At 44.1% G+C, this 22,922-nt stretch overlaps 1 long non-coding RNA gene across 1 annotated transcript; it reads right to left on the bottom strand.

Annotated features, from left to right (window-relative positions):
- Positions 1–1,260: 1,260 nt before the first annotated feature.
- On the bottom strand, positions 1,261–12,265 carry LOC115401585 (uncharacterized). Its single transcript, XR_003932963.1, has 3 exons — positions 12,160–12,265; positions 2,233–2,237; positions 1,261–1,273 (listed from the first exon to the last, which is right to left on the bottom strand). It is a non-coding gene; the product is annotated as an uncharacterized LOC115401585 (long non-coding RNA).
- Positions 12,266–22,922: the final 10,657 nt, after the last annotated feature.

Here is a 22,922-nt window from a genome sequence, read left to right as displayed (position 1 = left end):
GCATCTGTTTCCATGACAGCTGTCTGAGCCGGGCTCCCCCACCTCCCCCGTCTCCTCCGCCAGGCTGCGGCATTCGGAAGACGGCGGGGAAAAAAGAGGCTCGGAGCAGGGAGGATTTCACTCAGCCGCCTGTGCTGGTGATCACACTTTGACTCACGTTTTGGCGCCGCTCTGTGTGAACGAAGGAGTGGTCAGGGTTACACCCCAGAGGGAAGTTTGCATGTTCTTCCCGTGCATGTGTGGCTTTTCTCTGGAGGCTCCGGTTTTCCTCTGCATGCCAAAAACTTGCTTTCAAGGTTCAGCTTTGTGACTCTGGAACAGGAGGAAACGCAACATTTTGAAAACAATCTGAGTCTAGTCTCCCTGAGAATAGGGGGAAAAACATAAAACTTTTCTGCAGTGCACCATGGCTACTGTGAACAGTCGCTCTGCACATGCTCAGCAGCTGGATGATAACAACGAAAACGGCAGAAACACTGAAAACTATGCAGTTTGTGTGTTTGGCCACCAGTTGGTGCCGTTGATCTGTTTGCTACAGTTTGCATGTGCAGGAGCAGCTTTTCGAAAAAGTTGTGCACTCCCCCCATTTCCACTGAGCTGCCACATTTTCAAAATGTTTCACTTGGGAGCCGTTTTCAAAAAGTGGCATTTTCACCGACGTCACTGTCGTCATGGAAACAGACTCAGAAAACACAACAGAAGTTTTGTCTCTTCTCTTGGAAGCATCGTCCTCGGAAACTGGATGAGAAAATCTTGTTATTAGTTGTTGAACTTATAAACAATTTCATTCAACATTATTTATTAATAAATTTCAGTGATAAATGAAATGTCAGGAGTAAACTCACAAAATGATAGAAATGTATAAAATCAACTCAAATGTTGGAAAGAATTAAAAATCAAGACATATTGGCCTGTAAAGATAAAGAGGCTAAATTAACAAGAATGGCAGTGAATTGAAATGAATGTGAGAAAAAAGGAAAGACGAATGATTATGAAGGTGAAAAAAAGCAAAGATCAATTAAAGGAAAAAATGGAAAAAAATAAAAGGACAAAAGGAAAAAGGAAAAAAATAGGAGAAAAATGGAACTAAGAAAAAAGATAAAGTGGGGAAAAGAAGAAAAAAGGAAAAAGTTTGGAGTGTTTTCAGTGACCCTGACCGTTGTCATGGAAACAGACACTGAAACCTGAAGTTTTGGTTTTAACTTGAAAGAGTCGTTGTCGTCGTGTAAAATGGACGTGAAACGTTTACCACTAATTGTCAAACTTTTCTTTTCTTTTTTTCTTGAATCTCAACAGTTTTCATTTTCATTATTCGATGATGAGTAGTTTGTGCATTTCGTTGCTGTTATTGTCTGAATATATGTGCTGCATTAACACTCGCCGCCGCCGGCGGTTATATGGATGTATGGACGACGGGACCAACGAACCGCTTAACCTCTGTGACCTTGACATGATCTGGTCGGGAAGCTTCGGGTTTCACTCCGGGCCGTCTGACCTCTCCTGCTTCAAACCTCCAGCTGTGGGTTTTCCAGGGTTTTATTTTTTAATGCAGGTGCTTGAAATGAAGTTAAAGTCCGACGCTCAATGTTTCGTTGGAAAATAACACTTCGATCAATAGTAGGAGCAGAAAGATTTACGAGATTCACCAGAAGACGGAGCCGATAATCAGAGCCGGATCGAAGCAGAAGAAGATTAAATTCACAGAGTCGACATGTGTTTCAGTTCATTTCAACAGGAAATAAAGAAGCAGAGGAAACAGTTTCTGTTAAACTGTGAGAATCTCAAAATAACACAAGAACAAAAAAAAAATCACCCTTCTGGCAGATAAAGTCATGAATCTGATTATTACTGGATGTGTGTAAATTCAGAATCACACATTAAAAACATTTTTACTCAACAAAATGAAAGATGTGCTTAATCAGCTTCTGTTTCAGCTAAACATAAATGATCAAACCACCAGATTACTGTCAGTGTAGATTAGAGCCTGATATATTTAAAGTGTTTTAGCTGAACGGATGTGAAAAGCCTCGAATAGTGAGACGTCTTTATTTCCCTTCAGGACTGCAGTTTATTCACTTTTTCGTTTTTTTTCTAAAAGTAAACACTCAACTGGAGACAGATACTGAGATTTTTCCTCTGGCTCTATTTTTTTGTTAATCAATGAAATGAGAACGTGCAAGAGGTCGGATAATATTAATAATAATAATAATACTGACGCCGGATTTAATAAACTACATCTTTCCCCTGAACTGAAATGTATATGACATCCCTGATTTAGAGATCAGGTTTATCTCTCATTTAGATTTATAGGTAATGACTTTCTGTGATGATTCTGGAGAAAGTTTATTGAGGTAAAACTGCAGTGATATTTGAAGACTCACCAAAAAAAAAGAAAAAAAAAAAAGACACAATTTGATAAAATTGGCTCATCTCAGACCAAAAATCTGTAATTTTCCCTCATTTTGGCAGTAGAATTACGGAAAATATTTAAATATCCGTAAGTTAATATGCTGTGATTGTTGCGACCTAAAGAATTTCCCCTCTGGGATGAATTAATATTTTTTATTCTGCTGTGTTTTCATCCTCTGCGCTGCAGCACAGCTGGGCTGGACGTGGCCCCTGAACTAAAACGAGTCTGACGCCCCTGAAATAGATCCTGAACATGTTCTTTTCATGTGCATATTTAAATCCGACGGCTGTAATCTCCCACGTCCCCTGAAGGGGTCCCAGAGCCCAGAGTGTGGGGTCAGTGAAGGCACCACAGACCTCATTCGCCCTGATCAATGCTTCCCTTCACCGCTCACCAATCAGGGTATTTATCAGGGGTTTGGCAGCCCGCCGTCATCGGGGGCTTCATTATCTGCTCTCCCTGCTGATTTGCATCGCGGACAGAGACGCAGGAATCAATCCGCGCCCCGGCGGAAAGTTTGGCCGGCTCCGCGCCCCTGCAGCCATCGCTGCCTTCCCTGAAGTTTCACTCCCAAAATGAGATTTCCAGCATTTGAAAATCATGACGCCTACTCTGATTAAAAAAAAAAAAAAAAAAAAAGAATAAAAAAAAAATCCCTTTCCTGCTTGAAAGTAAAACTCATTATGGAAATACATCGAACTTATTGACTATTCATGGACTCTGCCTGAAAACCGCCAGAAGTTTCCGGGACGGCGACGACGCGGAGTTCGTTAAGAGTTTGAATCATTGGGTAATATTTGTTTGGGTGGGTTTAATTACACTCCGCCTCGTGTTAAATGTATCAGTCCTTCATTACAGCCCCAGTCTGGGGACGCTCTGCTCTCCGCCGCAGACGGATTATATGAGACCCACACCGGCAATAAATGGATCCAACTAGGAAGAAGAACTGCGTGTGTGCAGAGTCTAATATGTCTAATTCCTCTGTGTCACGGAGCTGCACGCTTCCCCCCCAAAAAACTTTCAGGAGCACGGATGAGTCACAGCGATGATCTCTTCCTGCTGCCACCAGAACTCATCACAGCGGCAATTACTGATCCGACGCCGGAGAGAGTTCCTGAACACACCACGGCTTCCTCCGCTGGAGGAGCCCAGAAAAACCCCAAAGTGTCAGAAAGAAAAGGTGAAAGGAGAGGCACATAGAGTAAATAACAACATTCAAGGCAAATCGTCAAAACACAGTCAACATGTCAAAAGTTTAGAGAGAAAAAAATGAAAATGTAAAGATGAAAAGACTGAAATGTAAATTAATGCCAAGAATACATATTAGTAATAAAAACATTTAAAAAAAAAAATCCGGATTAAATGAAATCTCAAAAATGAACTTAAAGAAAAGGAAAAAGATTTAGAATAAAATTAAAAAGTTTCAAAAAGGTAAAGAATATTGGCCTGTAAAAAAAGAGACCAAAAATATAAACAATGACACTGAATTCAAATAAAGGTGAGATAAAAGGACAAAAGAGGAAAAACCAAAACAAGCTGGAGACAAAGGAAACAATTGTAAAAGATAGCAAAAGGAAAAAGTAAAAAGGATAAAAAAAAAACAAAAAAGGAAATAGATTAAATAACAAAAAGGGAAATGTCAATAACTTCTATATCGAAAGTACAATTTGAAAAATGAAATAAATGGCAAAAAAAAAAAGCTGACCAGGAAAAAGGTTAGAAAGATTCAAATGTTCAAATGTCAAAATTCTGATAATATTTAAATCATATGCTAGGAATAAAGTCAACATGTTGAAAAAGACAAAAGCAAATCTGACAAAAAATCAACTGTCAGAATAACTTTAAAAAAAGAAGAAGAAAGAATAAAAATGGGTTAAAAGACAGATAAGGAAATATACAAACTGTGAGAAAGAGTTCAAAAATAAAATTTCAAAAAAGATAAATTGTTGGGGAAAAAATATTTTGTTAAAAATATGATGAAAGTGAAGATTTGTTCAAATGTCAAATAACAGAATTAAGAAGTAGACAATTCCCAGTTCAGCCCCTTGGGTTTGCATGTTCTTCCTGTGCACCCATGAATGTTATGAGGACACGTCGATTTCCTCCCACAGTCCGATGACCTGTGAAATGATGCGTAGTTAATGTGACGATACCGACTGACTGGTTCAGGATGCTCACGGCTTCCACAGGTTGTGGAAGACAAAATGGTTATGAAAGACAAAACTGAAAATTTTGGAAATTTTTCCTCTTAAAAATCTGCAGTGTAAAGATTTTTAAACAACTAACCTCAATAGAATAATAATAAATAAAAAAAACTAAGCGGACTGACTAAACACGCTAACTCACAGAATGCAACGTTTACATTGAGAGTCGTTTTAGATTTCCATTTCAACTCAGTAGGCTCACCTCATTTACATGACATCTCGTGTAAAAACGCCACAAAAACGCTGAAAACGATGCAGTTGGTGTGTTGGGCCACTAGTGGGTGCTGTTGGTTGTTTTTGTAATGAAAGGACACACACATGCTACAGTGAACAATCCGATTGTTATTAAGGCTGTCAATTCTAAAAATACCAAGTCCAGGAGGATCTGGACTGAGTCCAGGACCAGGACCAGGAGGATCTGGACTGAGTCCAGGACCAGGACCAGGAGGATCTGGACTGAGAGTCCAGACACTGTGGAGGAAAACGCTGTTCTTCCTCTCCGTTTGCTGAGCAGGTCTATTTCCTATTTCCGTCTGCAGAGTTTTGTGCAGTAGCAGCGTTTCTACCATCGACATGGAGACTGAGCTCGACTGTTTTCAAATACTTTCATTTTGCTCCGTTTACATGATGTCAGAGTCGGAGTGTTTTTGAAAAGTTGCTCTGAGCACCATTTTGGCAGCAGACAGCGAGACGGGCTGATTGAACCTTTTGGAAAAGAAACAGCTGGCTATACTTTGTTTTTTTTTGCTTCGTCTCTGAGTGTGGTTTTCCAGCGTGAAGGGGAGGATTGTGTCTTTCCCCGCCAGATCACCGTGGTTCTCATGCTGGTTGATTCACTCACCCTTCCCATGACGACAACCGCCGCTTCAGATTTGCATATCGTGGCTCGGATTGTTCGACTGGCGCTCGTTCTGAGCCGAACAAAGCCGTCTGTACTGAACGTGGCGATGGGCGTGCGCCCCCTCCCCCTTCCCCCGAGCCGGGAAACAGACCGTGTGCGAACCTCTCCAGACTCCGGCTCTGGTCGAGGTGAGGCCAAGGTCGTGGGGGTGGAGGTGCTGCAGTGCCATCCATCAGCTGCCAGAGCTCTAATTATGCAGCAGAGTCCTAACCAAGTGTGAGATGTCGTTACACAGATGGAGCTCCGGAGGAGAGAGAGCCGGTCTGCATCTGTTTGCCGGAGCCGCCGTCACCCCCGCCTCAGTAACCCAGGCGCCTATAATGTCCCTTATGTGTGAACATAAACACAGACGCCTCCAGCTGCGCGCCGGCGCGCCGTCATCCGCGTCTCTTTCGGAAAGTCGCCCGAGAATCCTTAACGTGACGGATGAGTCCGCGCCCGCGTTATTTATCGGGCAGTTAAAACTCTGCTCGGCCCGTTCGTGTGCTTCGCGGCGCGCCGCTAGCTGTCGTTAGCATTAAAATGGCGAGGAGAGCCGGCGCTTGGCAGACGTAAATCAATGCGGGCTTTCAGAAACAAAAAAAAAAAAATAAAAAAATACAAAAGCATTAAGTCAACACCAGCAATTACCCCGGAAAAGAACAAACAGTTTTGATGGTGCGATTGTGTGTGAGTGGTGCTCCAGCTGATGCATCCACTCTCCTCTTTCACAGGTACAATACGAATTTTGGATCGAGTCTGTAAAAACGGTTGAATGTAGTGTTTTCCCAATATGATAATGTCTCTTTGCAAATCCATGCAACCATTTGTGTGTTTTTGTCATGTTTGACCAACCGTTTGATTCGTGAAAGGCGGTTTGTGGTGAGTTCAGGTGTCTTTCCCAGCAGTGGGACAATCTGTGCTGAGTTCAAGTGTGTGTATTAACGTTGGAATGGCTTGCGATGTGTTTAAGTGGCTGTAAACAGCACTGCCAAAGTCTGTGTTCAGTTTAAGGTCCTTTATGAGTTTGGCTGCCATTGTTTTTATTGTCCATCTACTCATGCATGTGCAGAGGAACGGTTTACTACGGCTGGTGTGCATGTGCTCCAGCCGGCTTTCAAAAGAGTTTTGATCCGTTTTCAATGAGGCGCAAGTGGAATGTTTTCAAAAACTTGCATTTTCCCCTGTTTCTATGAGACAGAGGTGGAATGTTTTCTAAAAGTTGAATTTTCCTTAATTTCCATAGAGGTGGTGGTTCAGTATTTCTAAAAGTTGCGTCTTCCCATGTTTCCATGGTGACAGAGGTGGAATGTTTTCTAAAAGTTGCATTTTCCCCCATTTGAATGGAGAAAGAGTTGAAGCATTTTCAAAAAGTTCCACCTTGGCAGCAGTTTTGGAAGAGCTGGGATATCAGTGACTCCAAACACCGAAAACGTAGCAAAAGTTGAAGACCTTACCGTGTAAACGAGGCTCAAACCAACGTAAAAAGAAATAACATGTTTTAAGAAACTGCAGTAAATGTATCTGAAGTTGCAGCTCTGTGAACACACGTGTTGATTTCTTTTCTTTACAGCTGATGTTTGTGATTTTAGTCGACGTTTAGTGTTCAGTTGATGTTTGGGATTTCTTTTCACCATGAAGTCCAGTTATGTGTTCTGGACCTCGGAGGGCCGGAGTGTCCAGCCCTTATTTTGAAAGGACGGTGTATGAAATCTGGACTGATTAGACCGAATTTAGTAATCGCTGTGCGTCCTCACCGAGAGAGTGACGGAGCTCTGAACTGACCGATCGGCAGTCCTCGTGTCGGCGTTATCACAGAATAGAAAGGTTTTTTTTTCATTATTATTATAGGTCCACACGAGAAGAAAAACACTCAGCCGACTGCAGCATCAAACGGCAAAGCCCCGCTTTCACCTCTTCACCAAAACGGACTCATAAACTTCTTCTAATTGCAGCTTTCAGCGTTTGAACTCGGCACCGCCAGGGCCCGGCGTCCTCATTATGAGGAGAGGTGAATTGTGGGTAGAATCTGCGGGTGGCTCGGCGGCCCGCTGCGAGCGCTGATGTTTCAAAATGCAGGAAACAGGAGGAGGGAGACGAAGGAGAGGACGGACGTGGCGGTTTGGAGGGAGCGAGAGACGAGAAGGGAAAGAGAGAAAGAGACGAGAGCGGCGGGAGGAAGAGGCGGCGAGGGAGAGGAGCGACACGACGAGAGAACGAGGGAGGAGACGGCGACAGAGGCGAGGAATCGAGGGCATCTGAGGAAACACCGGAGGAGGAGGAGGAGGAGGAGGAGAGGAGGAACCTGCTGGAAAATATCTGAAAACACAACCAGGAGGAAAAGTTTGGAGTTGGAGGAAGTGAAGGGAAGACGAGTTTCAATCCAGGGAGAAGAGCAGGAAGAGAAATGAGCAGAGAGGAAGAAAAAAGAGGGTTAATTCATAAAAACGGGACTGAAACAGGATGAGCAGGAAATACAGAAACAGAGAGGAGGTGTTTAGGCTTTATGATGCATCCATCCATCCATCCATCCATCTATCCATCATTGCATTGTTTACCATCCATCCATCATCCATCCATTAATCCATCCATCCTTCCATCATCCACCCATCCATCCATCCATCCATCATTATACTGTTTACCATCCATCCATCCATCCATCCATCCATCCATCATCCATCCATCCATCCATCCATCCATCATTACACTGTTTACCATCCACCCATCCATCCATCCATCCATCCATCCATCCATCCATCATCCATCCATCCATCCATCCATCATTACACTGTTTACCATCCATCCATCCATCCATCCACCCATCCATCATCCATCCATCATTACACTGTTTACCGTCCATCCATCCACATCCATCCATCCATATCTATCCATCCATCCATCCACATCCATCCATCCATATCTATCCACCCATCCACCCATCCATCCATCCATCCATCCATCCATCCATCCATCCATCCATCCATCATTACACTGTTTACCGTCAATCCATCCACATCCATCCATCCATCCATCCATCCATCATTACACTGTTTACCGTCCATCCATCCACATCCATCCATCCATCGATCCATCCATCATTACACTGTTTACCGTCCATCCATCCACATCCATCCATCCATCCATCCATCCATCATTACACTGTTTACCGTCCATCCATCCACATCCATCCATCCATCCATCCATCCATCCATCCATCCATCCATCCATCATTACACTGTTTACCGTCCATCCATCCACATCCATCCATCCATCCATCCATCATCCATCCATCCATCATTACACTGTTTACCATCCATCCATCCACATCCACCCATCCATATCTATCCATCATCCATCCATCATTATATTATTTACTATCCAATCATCCCTCCCTCCGTCCATCCATCCTGTGTTGTCAGCATAAGGATGCAGGTTTTCAGGACCTCCGGTCTTACTGTACAGTCTGAGCCTCTCACAGGTGATCAGAGTGTGAAATGAAAACAACACCGTATTTAAGCGCCGCGCCTGGACTTTATTGCCGTCTGACTCTGCCTCTGGGCCCTGCGTGCGTCAGAAATGGGACGCTGGTGTGCGAGCTGCCTGCTGGCTGTTAACATGCTGCTCAGGTCTGCAGCAGCCTGAGCTCCGGCGAGGCAGACGGTCTGAATCCCAAACACACACCCTGCCTGCACACACCACGTCTTCATCCACACGCCTCCACCAGCAGCAGCAGCATTCCAGACGCCGCAACTGCATGCAGGCATATTCAGACGTTTTCAAGACTGATGGGCGCCGTGTGTGTGTGTGTGTGTGTTTGGAAGGGGGTGGGCTGATGGGATTTGTGGTCTTAATTTGCCCAAACAGCCACGGCTAACAATGCAGCGGAAGACGTTGGCCCGCTCCCTGCGTATCACTTGATTACAGGGAGCCAAAGTGAAGCCCTCTGGGGTCTGCCACAGGCCGGCGCACGGCTGCATATTTCTGCATAAATTAGCCGGCTTTTGGCTCATTTCTTCACTCAGCATCAAGTGTTTCGCTTCGCTCGCTTCAGGGAGACCAGAACCTGCTGTCTGACTCAGTCTGCTCTTACAGGAGATATTATTATTATTAATAATATTAATAATGTCTTCATTGACATCATACAAAGTGCAGGCTGAGAGTGAGGCGGCCTCCACTGAATGCCGAAAAACAGCCTGTGAGAAACAGTTTTAATACATGTAATTGAACGGTTGAACGTTACAGAAAAAATAAAATTGATTTTCAGTAGTGTGCTCATCAAGGATCAAACATAACATATGCACCGTGTATTTACATACTTTATATATAAAAACTGAATAAAGTATAATTATAAAATGTAATCAAGTGATGAAATTACTGCATGAACTGGACTCAAACTGAGGATGATAATGAGTGTGAGGCGAGTGGTATAAAAAAGAAATGACAATTAATTTTAGTTCAGAAAAAAGAAACAATGATTTAACCCTTTCTTGGAGCGTCACTGAAGAACTTAGAAATCCATCCATCGCCAGGTCTGCTTCAACACCAGAAACAAAAATAGAAAACATGATTGGAGCAGAATCTGCGGCGGTGGAGAAAGCGTTTCTCAGCTCCGAGTGGAGTCTGCAGTCTCGTTCGCAGGCTGCGCACAGCACCAGTAACCTCCTTAAATAATCCAGGGCGCTCATGGGACTGTGGCTGCGAGCATCCGTTCAACCTGGTGGGGAGCCCGCAGAGTGCCTGAGAGGCAAAACCCAGGGCAAAATGAATAAAGAGCTTTCAAGTTTCTATGCAAATGTCAAGTCAGATTATGAAAGAAAATCCGAATCAATTTGTGAAATGTGAGATTTAGTGTTGCAGGAGTGGTTTTAATTGGCTCTGAAGACAGAAATGCAGCACCTGACAATTTTCCTACTTAAAAGGATAGAAATACCAGAAAACAATGCTGCTTTATCAGGTTTTCATCAAGATTTCATGCAAAGTGTCATTGCTGCCTGCAGAGATATAGTGAAATGCATTATGTTTTCCATTAGCAGGCCTTTACTGGGGTTTTTATCCTGCAGATTTCTTATGCGAATGAGTTTCTGCTGCACATTTCTTAGAGAGAATACGGTAATCAGTCAACACATTTTGCACCATTCAGCCACTCAAGCTGATGAACATGGAAACAGAGTTTTGAGCAGGTTGTTTAGTTTAGAAAGCAGTCTAATCCCCACAGAACCCTCATTTTGGAAAAAGAATTTATAGTTACAATTTTTGTAGTTTACACGACAACCGCGAAAGTCGCTGAAAACACAACTTGTTGAAAACCCTCCGACTCTGTCTCCGTGGAAACGGAGGAAAACGCAACTTTTCTGGAATGCCTCTATGGCGACATGCGCACCACGGCTCCAATGAACAGTTCTTGTGCACATGCTCAGCAGATGGACAATAACAACGCTGAGTGTTGTGACTCATGTCATGCTGTTGCCATGGAAACATACATCATTTCCAAAGCCCAAACCTTTCTGAAACGTTGCGTTTTAGCTTGAAACATTGCCGTGTGAACGGGCCTTTAGAGGATCGGGCTGACAGTCAGCAGCTCCAGCAGATAAAGACAAATGGAGCAGTGCAGGTGACGGATGGATGATGATAAAGTTTCCTTATTAAAAGTCGAAGCGGCAGCCTCCATGCTGGCTCAGAATCTTTTATCCTCTTGACGCCATCGGGCTGTCAAACCTCCACAAGCTCCCTCAGACCCTCGGAAGACGTTACGCAGCGTCTTTACCGGCTGAGTAATCCTCCCCGTGAGACGGGAACCGCATTTCGGAGGAACCGTCCCTTTAATGTCACAGAGGACGGGAGAAATCCAGCCAAGGTTCCTCCGCTCACGTTCATTTGTAACGACACTGGAATGTTTACGGCAATCAGCATTCATACATTCAGAGACGGTTATCTGGGAATCCTAATTAGACTTGTGATGTTGTTTTTGCTTTCTTTCTGTCAGCTGGAGTGGATTCCTGCAGCACCACGGACAGCTCCATCGCTGTCTGTCTGTCTCTCACTTGTATTAAATGTTAATCAGCCTCCTGCAGACTCAGCTGCTCTCCCCGGCTTTGTGTTTCTTAATTCAGCTCCAAATCTTCTCCTCATTCTTTATGCAGAAATCTGGAGGAGAAAAAAGAGAGAGAGAGAGAGAAGCGGTCCTGCAGAGAGACACAGTGTATGAACAGAAGAAGCTGATCCACTGCTGTGAGGTTTATTCTGAGCAGGTCAGAGGAAACGTCCTCTGGAGAACCTGAAGGATGGCCAGGGAGGCTTTCTTCAGACCTTTACATGAGCTGTGTCAAATTTTCTTCCTGAAAAATGGGGAAGTAACTCGTCCCCCTCTGTCAGACCTGACCCAGGAGGAAGATGCTCTAAAACGGGGGAGTCAAACATAAGGCCCGCGGGCTAAAACAGGCCGCAAGAGGCTCCAACGAGGTGAAGCCACCAAGCAAATTGTACAAATTTCAAAGAAAATACCGACTTTTTAAAATCAATAATCCTTAACTTCTTCAGCATGGTGAACACACCACAGCACTGAGACCCGAGCTGAGATGCTGCCATGAAAGCTAGCAAACTAGCATTAGCCTCAAAGCCATCCTAACTCCCATAATGCAACAGACTGTAGGAGAGGTGTTTTTGACATTTCACTGTATTTTGCACCAGAAGGTTTCATGAAAAATGGCTTCATATTGAGACTGTAGTCATTTTCTGCAGCAGTTGTTTGGTTTTTGTGAAAATATAAAATTTTCATCAGAGATACTGTCCATCACAACAAAGCAAAACTTTAAAATTTAAAGGTTATTATGTCACTATTTTACCAGTCATGATGTAATTGGGCTGAATGTGGAACTTGTATTAAAATAAGTCTGCAGTTACTACTGAAAATGGTAAAATATCAGTAAAATACCATTGTCTTCTTACTTTTTAAATAAACTCAGACTCGGCCTGAGTCTGTTCTTTGGGTTCATCGTGGATCCTGACAGTTAAACGGGTCTCAGCTGGGCCTTTACCGGGTGTCTGGTCTCCCAGTTCGTCCTGTTGGTTCTGTCCCTGTGATTTCCGCCTTGCTCGCGCTCCACACTCGTCTCCTCGTTTTAGTGCTAATGAGTCTTTTTCCAATCAAGAGAAGCCCAACATGAAGCACAGCCGCCAGTCACACACTGAGACGCAGCTGAAACACATCCGGGGAAATCAAGCAGCCTGAAACCACAAGGTCACAATCTCTCACTTCTTTTTTAATTTATACATTTTGTTTATTTTTCATTGTGTGTTTCCCTGAGCTACTCTTTTATTTAAAAAAATAAATAAATAAATTTTACAAATATTATATATATATATATATATATATATATGTATGTATATATATATATATATATATATATATATTATAATATTTATTTTTGAACTGATATTGTTTTGTGGATGAAGGTTCAGCACTTTCTTCCTAGATTACATTGAATCATATAAAAGACATTTTCTGTAGTTCAACGATTTTAGAGTTCAGGAATTATTTTAAAATATTATTCATTATTTCTGGGAATAAACTAATTTTAGCAACTAAAATATTCCATGGAGGTAAAACATAGTTTCAGCCAATTGTTTTATTGCACATATTCACTGTTTAAGGATATTTAAGCATTTTTTTTGCAGACCTTGCTTTGTTCTTTCTTTGACTAAGTAAAATTCATCAAATTACTTTTTTTTGTAATTAACTTAATTTTAGACGAGGACACATTAAAAATGCAACTTTTTTCTTTAATAATCTGTTATTTTTCAGGATTTAAAAAAAAAAAAAGTAAAGACATTGTTTATTAAATGGAAACATATTCAACATTCAATCCGTGCTTTAAAACTAGAAGAAACTTTGGAATCAGGTTATTTTTGGTAATCTGACTAATCGGACGATGTGCTGACAAGGTGGAAATGAATGAAAAAACCCCCCCGGAGACGTTTTACTCATGTTACATTGAAGATATTTTGGTTTAATTCAGTGTCACTTAAAAACAAGTGACTCAGGTACAACATAACATGCTTGGTTGAGTGTATTTTCAAAGAGAACACACACACACACACACACACACACACACACACACACACACACACACACACACACACACACACACACAGGCACTGTGCAGCTTGTATCAGGAACCCTGTCGCCATGGGGAGCCACACTTTGATTGATGGCAGCCGCATTTACGCCATCAGCCTCCCAGTGCGGAGCCAAAATGGCTGCCTGTTTCCACGGAGACAACAGACGTGCCCCCCTGCCGAGGAGACGAATGGAAATCCTCCGTCTCGCAGGACAGACAGACAGACAGACAGACAGAGGGAGGAAGAGAGGTCACGCGTTCATGCTACGCTTCGTTCCTCAACGTTCATCTAAACCTTTACGGCTTTCGGTCTTTCCTTCTTGTTTTGAGCCTTTTCTTCTGCTCTTTTGGCTCCCGGCGTCGCCAAAGCTTGTCCTTTTCCCCTCATTACTGTACACGATTGAGGGTTTCCACCTGGAATGCTCGATCACGTGTGCTGAACAGCGACGCCGTGTCGGATGCTCACTGAGTTTATATCGTAGGACGGCGGCACTCAGTCCTGTAGTGACATTTTTTTAGACTATGGATGAAGAAATAAAAAAACCAAGAATGTTTTCCAACAGATTTTATTATATATATAGCTCAGGGGTGTCAAGCACATTTTATTCCAGAAGCCACATTCAGTCCCATTTTAATTTCAGAGGTCCGGATCGGTAAATAAAGCCTTAATAACCTTTAAACGTAAACATTACAGTATTTCTTTGTTGTGCAGACGATAAAAATGTTGATATTTTTTACAAAATGGAACAATTGCCATTGAAAATGACTACAATGTCAACATAAATCCAGGTTTTCATGAAACTCTTTGGTGCAAAATGTCCAGAAAATGCAAAAGCTTGGTCACTGGGTATCACCAAGGATTGGAGCCTCTTGCCTTATGGGCCTTAAGTTTGAAACCCTGATGTACAGTAAAGCAATAAAACACATCTGCCAGTAGTTCTAAAAAAGGATTTAACACATTTTAAACCGAAGCCCAAAATTTTGCTTCTTTTTTGTGCGGCTGCAGCTTTAGAGACATCTCTCAGCCAAACACTGTTCAGTTCCTGATCTGTGACGAGAGTGAAGTCGGAGGACTTTTCCTCCGGTCTGAAGCTGAGACTGAACTTTATTACCTCTGCGGAGGCAGATCTGACAGCAGAGCTCCTCACAGCTAACTCCATAAAGCGGCTGGCGAGGGTCTTACGCGTTATTGCTCTGAGCTTCCGACCGAACGGCTTCAGCTGCGACTCCAGGATTGATCACCAGACGGGCGTGACGTTGAAGCAATAACCGCCGCGTCGAAACACTCTGTCATCGGCCGTACATCCGCAGACGGAGAGGTCCAACAGCGAGAGACAAATTGGCTCATAAAGTCCTGGAGAGACGGGGAAACTCCGCTCCGGTTTATTGTAACTGTGGGGTCTTCGCTCGTCTGGAGAACAAACAAATGCTGAATATCCATCAGCTAATATTTCACATTCAAACTATTGAAATCATCCGTCTTCTTTTTACCACGGTTAAATCTGATTGTACCGGTTTGGTGCTCAGAGCTTCAGGAGGACTTGCAGCATTCTGACAGCAGCAGTGTGTTAAAGCAGCGTCGCGTCTGTCCTCGGCTCCATCAGGACAGCAGTACAACAGCAGGGAAGACCGTGGCTGGAGGCTTCAGGCCGTGGTGCACATCTGGAGCCGCAGCGTTTCAGTAAAGTTGAGTTTCGCCCGTTTCCACGGAGACAGAGTGTGACGGGGTTCCTTTTGGGAAACGTCTCACAAATACTACGGCGTAGTCGAGGTTGACTGTTCAATAAGATGGTGTTTATTTCACCGCTCCAAAATCCCAGTGATTCAACAAAAGTACTGGTAAAGTTGGAAGATGAAACAAAAGAAGGTATTTCCAGAGTGAGTTGGGGTTGTGATCTTTCCTGAGCAGGTTCCAGCTCCTTCCTCCAGAAAAAAGAACACCACCAAGTAATACATTCAAAAAAGGCATTTTTTTTTGCTGCTAATTAAACAGAAAATAATATTAAACACCAGTGGAATGGAGTAAAAACCCACTCAGTAATATGATACAACTCCCAGATGAAAATACACTCTTTAAAATGACCAAAAAAACACACATTATTGGTTAATTAACTGAGTGCAGCTGGTCGGGTGGCCATTTTCCCACCCGGTGCCCCTATGAGGCCGAGACTGTTTGGCCACATGAATGTTGCAACACGGCGTTTCAGGGAGAGTCATGGAGGGGTGGAGGGAGGGGTGGAGCAAACCAGGAAGTAGGAAAATGTTCGACATGTGGCATATAGCGTGTGTCAGTCAGTTACGGGGGTCACTCAAAATTTCCAAAAAGTTGTATTTTTCCTGTTTGCATTGGCACGGCATTGGAGCTTTTTCAAAAAATGTTTCCTGTTTCTATGCAGTCAGAGCATTTTCGTAAAGTTGCATTTTGCCCCGTTTTCGAAGTGACAATGCGGATCATTTTCAGAAAAGCTGCAATCCCCCCCCCCCCCCCCCCCCAAAATCTCCACAGAGACAGAGTCAAAAATTTTAAAAAGTTGCAGTTTCAGCGGCTCTGATCACCGTTGTCACGCAGTCGGACCCCCAAAACTCTACGCAAGTTTTCCATTTTCACTTGAAAACATCACGTAAACGAGACCTAAAATCGCTTCGCTGCAGGAATGATGAATAATTTACACACGTGCACGCTTGCATGCGATTCCCAGTCCTCCCCAATCTGAATATTGAAATATTGAACCAGCATCCCACCGCAACGTGACAGGAGTGTGTGTAGGTTGTTGAGGAAGTGTTGAGAGGAGAAGTGTTGAGAAACCACAGGTGAAACTTTGAGTTGAGGGGGAGGGAGGAGGTGGCAAGAGAGGCGTTGAGGAGGAGGAGGGAACACGATGAAGGGCGCTCGTGCCGCGGTTGCAAAGTGTCGGCGTAAAGTTTTCCTAACCGACGCAGTCTGCAGGAATGCTCTTCCCGCCCGGCGCCCACGCCGGCTGCACCGCCAACATGGCTGCTGATCTCTGAGGCAGCGTCGCTCACACCCCTGCCGCCGTTTACAGGCCTGGAAAAAAGTTTCTCCAGAGAAACGAAGAGAGAGAAAAGTTTTCACTCATGTCCGGTTTTCATCTGGAAGGGAAGTAAACACTCACAACTGTTTTCTTTTAAAAGAAAGAGCCAAAGATACATTCCAGTGAAATCAAACAAAGTCTTAAGTAAAGTAAGTAAATGAGTGAAACATTTATATCCTGTTATATTGATTAAAATAAATACCGTATTTTTTAATGATAATTCTGAAGCAACAATAAAGTAAAATGTGGGGATGTTTTCAGGTGAAAACACGTCTTTTGCATTTTTGGGGGTCTGTTTACGCTGAAGACGCTGCGAATGCCACCACCACGAGCGACAGTTTCAAAAAGTTGCCATGTGAATGCAAAGCTTTTCTGAAATGAAGCATTTCCACATTTCCATGTTTAAATTGTGTTGGAGTCGAACCCTGAGAGGAATCAACAATCGTTTGCTCGGGTCTGTTTTCACTTCCATTTTCGTTCCTTTCTGACGCTCTGGAGAGTTTTTTTTTTGGGCCAACGGGATGCAATCATAAAGGATAAATCTAATGAAATTCCACAGAAAAATCGTCAATTTTGCCTACAAAGATAGTAAATTGCATCATTGATCGCTCCGTCGGGTGCTCAACAATGTAAACATATTGGTCTGGAGAGTGTGTAGGGAGACGTCTGGGTGTAATCTGGAGCCGTGCGACGTGAGAATCAACCTGATTAGGTGTGTGGTCATGAGGCCACACTGGTGTGTGTGTGTGTGTGTGTGTGTGTGTGTGTGGGTTTAATGGGGGGGTGCAGGTTTAATGTGATGTGATGGGGGTATATGAGGTATACTGCTGCACTCAGCTCACTGCAGGAGGAAACCAGTGGAGCTTATTAGTTTCTGCAGAGTGAGAGAGAGAGAGAGAGAGAGAGAGCGGGCGAGCGAGCATCACCCCGACTCTCTCTGAATCATAAGACTACTAATCCAGTGCGGCGAGGAGCTTTAGGCTCTCAGACACACGCGTCTCGTTGTGTTTCTAGCCTTGCGGGGACCTGGACGCGTCCCCTCGGCCTTCGCCTCCGTGTCAGACTACACCTAATTTAACTGCAAAGCCAAGTAAAGTCCGGGGCCGGACTGAATGTCCCGATCTCAGAGCTGCTTTATGATCAGCGTGGAGACCGCGTGAGAGAGGTGTTGGTGAGGAACCTGCAGAGCATTATCAGCTGAATCTGCAGCTTTGCGGCGAGCTCGGGCTCATTGTTTAGCTGCCGGGGTCTCGGCTTTACTGGCTCTGCAGCAGGAGTGAAGGGTTGCTCCTAACAAACAGAGAAACAGGGAAAAAAGAAACAAAAGCCTCCAGTTTGTCGGGACCGGGCTGCTGTCTGAGCCGCAGATTTACAACGTGCACGCAGCTTCCACTTCCTCCACCTGCACTCCTGTACCTGCTCCTCTTCCTCCCCACAAGGCATCGATTCAATTGATTCTGACTTTGCACGTGTTTAATCTTCAAACTGCGCTGCTGTTATATCCTCGATTTACAGGTTAAATGATGAAATTGCTTAATTTGCTGGTGAACGTTTGGGCTTCGGTGGCCTTTTGTCTGAGGAAAGGGTTTAGAATGAGAAACAGAACGCCTCACCACTCAGAGCACATTAAAGTATTTCGATATGAAGGCTTCGAATCAGCGCCTCTGAATTGTTGGTTCGACTTGCAAACCGGGGTCGCGCTCCCTGTTTTCAAAGAAAGAGAGACCAGAGAGAGAGTGCTTCACTTATTTGTGATCACATTTCTCAGCCTGCCTGTGTTCCAGTGCAGAAATTAAGCTTCGGAGCTCGTTAGTGCTTCCTGAAGGAAACTGACTGAGGCTCCAGTTCCACCATGCTTCCAGTGCAAACAGAAAAGTTTTGTGTGTACAGAGAAATGCTTTGAAAATGATGTCCGTTTACACTGAAATGACAGAAATGCTGAAAACGATGTAGTTAGCATGGCGAGCCACTAGTGAGCGCTTGGGGTTGCGATTTTCCGGTTTCCATTGAGATGGCCTCGCATCTTTTTCAAGAAGTTGCTTTTTCTCCTGTTACTGTAAAGATGCATTCACACAGCGTTGTCAGAAAGTTGTGTTTTCTCCTGTTTCCATGGAGTCGGGGCTTTTTTGAAAAGTTGCGTTTTCTCCTTCGACAGTCAGAGCACCTTGGAGGCATTTTGAAAAAGTTGAGTTTTCAGCGGCTCCGAGAGTTGTTGTCGTGTAAACACCCAAAACCAAACCTTCCATTTCCATTTTCAGCTGAAAATGTTGTCATGTGAACATGGCATGTCATGTCATGAGGTATTTTTTTGGTGGAGGTGCCACAAGGACAAAGTCCTCTCTAAAAAGAACAGCGTCAACGTGCCCAGGGTTCAACCTCAGAGTTCAGAAACCACTGAGAGAGACGTTTTATTCTGGAGCATGAATACATCGACTGTGTGTAGAGGTCAAAACAAGATACTTTCTTATTAACACAGTATGTTAAGCAAGTGTGTGTCTCACAAAACCTTCAAGTAGCTTCAGCATTAGCATTATGCGTAGCTGTGATCTCCAGAGAGGGCGGCATTGTTACTATTCCATGAAACTCCTCTTTGCTCACTCGAGAAATTCAAGCATTCAGAAGGCATTTATCCAAAAAGTGACACAAACGATGCTGTAACACGAGCATTAGCTTTGTTTTATCAATATCTGCAATTAGCATTTGTAGCTTTGAAAGTTAGCTTGTCTTTCTTGGAGATATTATGCACATTGGAAGTTTATCTCAGCTGTTTTGTTAAATCAGCTGTTTTGTTGATAAATCACTCTCTATAAGGCCCCTATTTCACCTCAAAAAACGCTGTGTCTCAGTGGAAACAGGGAAAACTCGGTGTCTTCTGTACTGCTCCCTGCCTCCTGTCCTCCTTTCTCTTCCCTCACGTCTCCTGATTGCCTTTGATTGTTGTCAGCTGTGTCTCGTTGCTCAGTAAACACGCATCAAACCTGAGTCAGTCCCTGGTGTGTTTCTTTCTCTGCTCCAGGTGAGTACTCTGGTTCCTCTCTGTCTCAGCTCCTTTATTTCTGCTGCTCACTTCTCCACTTCCTGCTCGAATCTATTTTGAGTTTTGATCCTGTCTTTTGGTCACGTTAGCTTTGTTAACTTATTTTGAAAAGACTCCTGTTTGGCTAACCATCGTTGCTGTGACTTGAGGGCCGACCAGTAGACGGGGTTTGTTCAGATCTTCTTGAATCATGAAAAACGACGGTAGAAACAGAAGTGGAGCTCGTTTGTCGTCTCACTGCTCAGTGGTTTTCACTCATGTCGTCCATTTTCAGTTCCTCAGAAGTCCAGAAAGCACTTTACACTGTTTACCCATTCACACACTCACACACACCAGCAGCTGCCACGCACGGTGTTCAACATCCTCCGGGAGCCGTTCAGAGTTCGGGGCTTTGCTCAAGGACACTTCGACCCGCGGACAGGGCCAGGTTGAATTCTGACGCACAACCTTCCAAACACGTTTTAGAGACAATTGAAGGGCGTTTTTCCTTTCCACCGTCTCCTCCGCTCGATCATGTAGAGTTGTTGGTTTTTCTCTGTCGCAGAACAAATGGGTTTAGTGTGGCTTCGATGTGAAGACTCCGCCCCCCAAAGGTGGAGCTCTACTGTCGTGGAAAACGACCGAAATGGAGTTGATGTTCATCCAGTTGAGCCGAGCAGTGCTGGAAATGCGCGATGGAAAAGTCTGGTTCCTGATTGAGTGCAGCAGTTCCTCATCGTCCTCCTTCATCTGCGGCTCATTTAAATGACTCATCTTTCGTGTTGTTTCCAGTTTGTCCCATCAGATCTCCGCGTCTTGTCCGTTTGCACTCTGATGTCTGTTCCCGCACGTTTGCTTCCACGTTCTAATTGTGTCGTTCTGGCGGTGAAACTTGTGTTTCCTGACCTTTCGGACCGACTTGCCGCGACATTATCAGGCAGAGGAGTATCGTGACTGATAAAACCCACCAGGAAACCAGCCCGGGGTTGTAATAAATCAGAATGTATCTTTAAACTCCGTGTGGGTAAAGTGCAAATTTACTTGGTCTAAAATAAATGGTTGAGCCTATGAGTCGATAAAAGCGATCGATAAGAAACTTGTTAAACAAAATGGATTTATAAAGTGTTAAAGATTAAGAGTCACCTCGTCTCCTCTCCCGTGTGCCAGCCTTCGCCGGGCTCTCTGCTGCAGCTTCCTGGCTTCGTGTCTGGGAAGATGCAGCGGGGCAAAGTGCAGCGCTCGCCGCCCATGCATGCAGCCGGGGGAGCGTTTGTCGGCAGCCATCTTTATGTTCTTATCTCCCTCCCATACGCCCCCCCGCAGGCCAGGCTCAGCCCTGCTGTAATTGACTTTCTCCCACTGAGCCCGGTGGAGGCTTCAGGCTGCAGAGCTGCGCCGAAAAACCTATTACACACTGCTGCACACCTACACACTGCAGACCTATAGAGAGGGAGGGAGGGAGAGCAGGGAGTGTGCCTCTGAATGCATCCAGAGGAGGCTACAGCATGTCTGCTGGTTCACGTCCAAACAGGTAGGAACCACAGAAATCTGATTAACCAGCTTAGATCACCGCCGGGATGACGGATCTGTCTGCGTTCGAAGGTGCCTCTGCCCGCGCGCGCGCGCGTGTGTGTGTGTGTGTGTTCAGACAAAACCAATCTGCAAAGGTTTGAAACTCGCTCAAGTTTTCTGTAATCTATCACAGTAAACACCACGCCCGCTCTCGCCGCGGAAGTTTGTTGTCGGCGAGGAGAAACTGCACTGCAGCTGATAGCGAGGCCACACCGGAGAGCCAGGCAAGGTCACCTTCTCTGGGTGTTTTTGTGAAACGTTGGGAGTGTGTACTCGCAGAGCGTTCAGACCTCCTCGCCCCTCCAGAAGTAATGTGAAATTGATGAAACTCCTGGCTTGTCATGATCCCTCCATTCAGGCCGGTTCTTTGTGCCTCCACTGACTCCGGCTCTACTCCGCCGTGCGCCGCAGGGGCGTCGCAGTTTGAAGGCCAACTTGGAAATTTGGCATTAAAATAGTTATTTTCGTGAAACACTGGTGGGAATTTTCCACATTTTCGATTGTTGCACTTGAGCAATTTCACGATTTATTATTTTTTAACCTCGATGCGATCAACATAGTAAGACACTACTTTTAGACTGAAAAGTCAACAACCGTGGAGCTGATGTCTGTTTCGGTCTGTTTTCCCCCCATTTAGTTACAGAGAGTGAAAACATTTTTTGCTTTTTGTGGGTCCGTTTAGAAGACAGCGCTGCTCGGAGTCATTAAAAGTGCAACTTTTTGAAATTTGCTCAATTATTATTATTTTGGGGTGTTTGGGTCCATATTCAATACTGTGATAAATTTCATTTTTTAATTTAGACAAGAAAATCTCCTTTTGCAGTGTATTGACTTGAAACAGCATAAAATGTTCAACTTTTGCCTTATTAGTATTGCAAAATTAAAGTTAAAAAAAAAAAAAACTACTTGCAAGTAATTTGGATTAGCGGTGTTCCCTTTGGACTGGAAACATTTCCTGGTTTGAGCAAGAGCTTCTACTGCTTCAAACAATTGAAATACATTCATTAAAGTGTCATCTGCATATAATATATCTGTTGTAAAAAGCTCCTAAGCCTGAGTTTATTGTTGAATTTAAACCAGTAATATTCCACACAGCGGTATTTCATGAGTCCGTTGTTCTTACCTGTGTCGACATTGGCTGGCAGTCAAAAGAGAAGTGAACCTGTGGTGAATGTTCAGGTTCAACTTCAGTCACTGACAAACACTGCGGCGCCTCGGTCACCAGCAAAGACCCCGGTTCAGTTTCTGCTGCGTTCGCTGACATGAGTTAGCCCTGAAGCTAGCGCCGCCACAGCTAGCTTCTCCCCCGCGTCTTCTGGCTGAGGTCCGGAGACCGAGGCAGGGCAGGGCAACAAGTGAAAACACAAAACTTTTGATGTTTTGGTTGTGTTTTAATACAACGGTACTCAGAGCCACTGAAAATGCAACTGTTTGAAGATGGCTAACTTTTTGAAATCACAATGTCTCCATGGAAATTAAGTGAAACGCAACTTTTTGAAAATGGCTTCCAGGTGCAATTTTTTTTAAGACACTCAGAATCTGTCTCCGTGGAACTAAAGACAACGTTTTGCAAACTCCATCTCAGTGGAAATGGAGGAAAACACTTTTAATTTGCCTGCCAAGGTGGGATTTTTTGAAAACGCCATGTCTCCATTAAAATAGAGGAAAAC

Source organism: Salarias fasciatus, chromosome 15 (genome assembly GCF_902148845.1).
Source record: "Salarias fasciatus chromosome 15, fSalaFa1.1, whole genome shotgun sequence".
In the NCBI taxonomy this organism is placed as follows: Eukaryota; Metazoa; Chordata; class Actinopteri; order Blenniiformes; family Blenniidae; genus Salarias; species Salarias fasciatus.
Note: the sequence above shows the minus strand (reverse complement) of the source record. Positions and strands in the feature narration are given on the sequence as shown.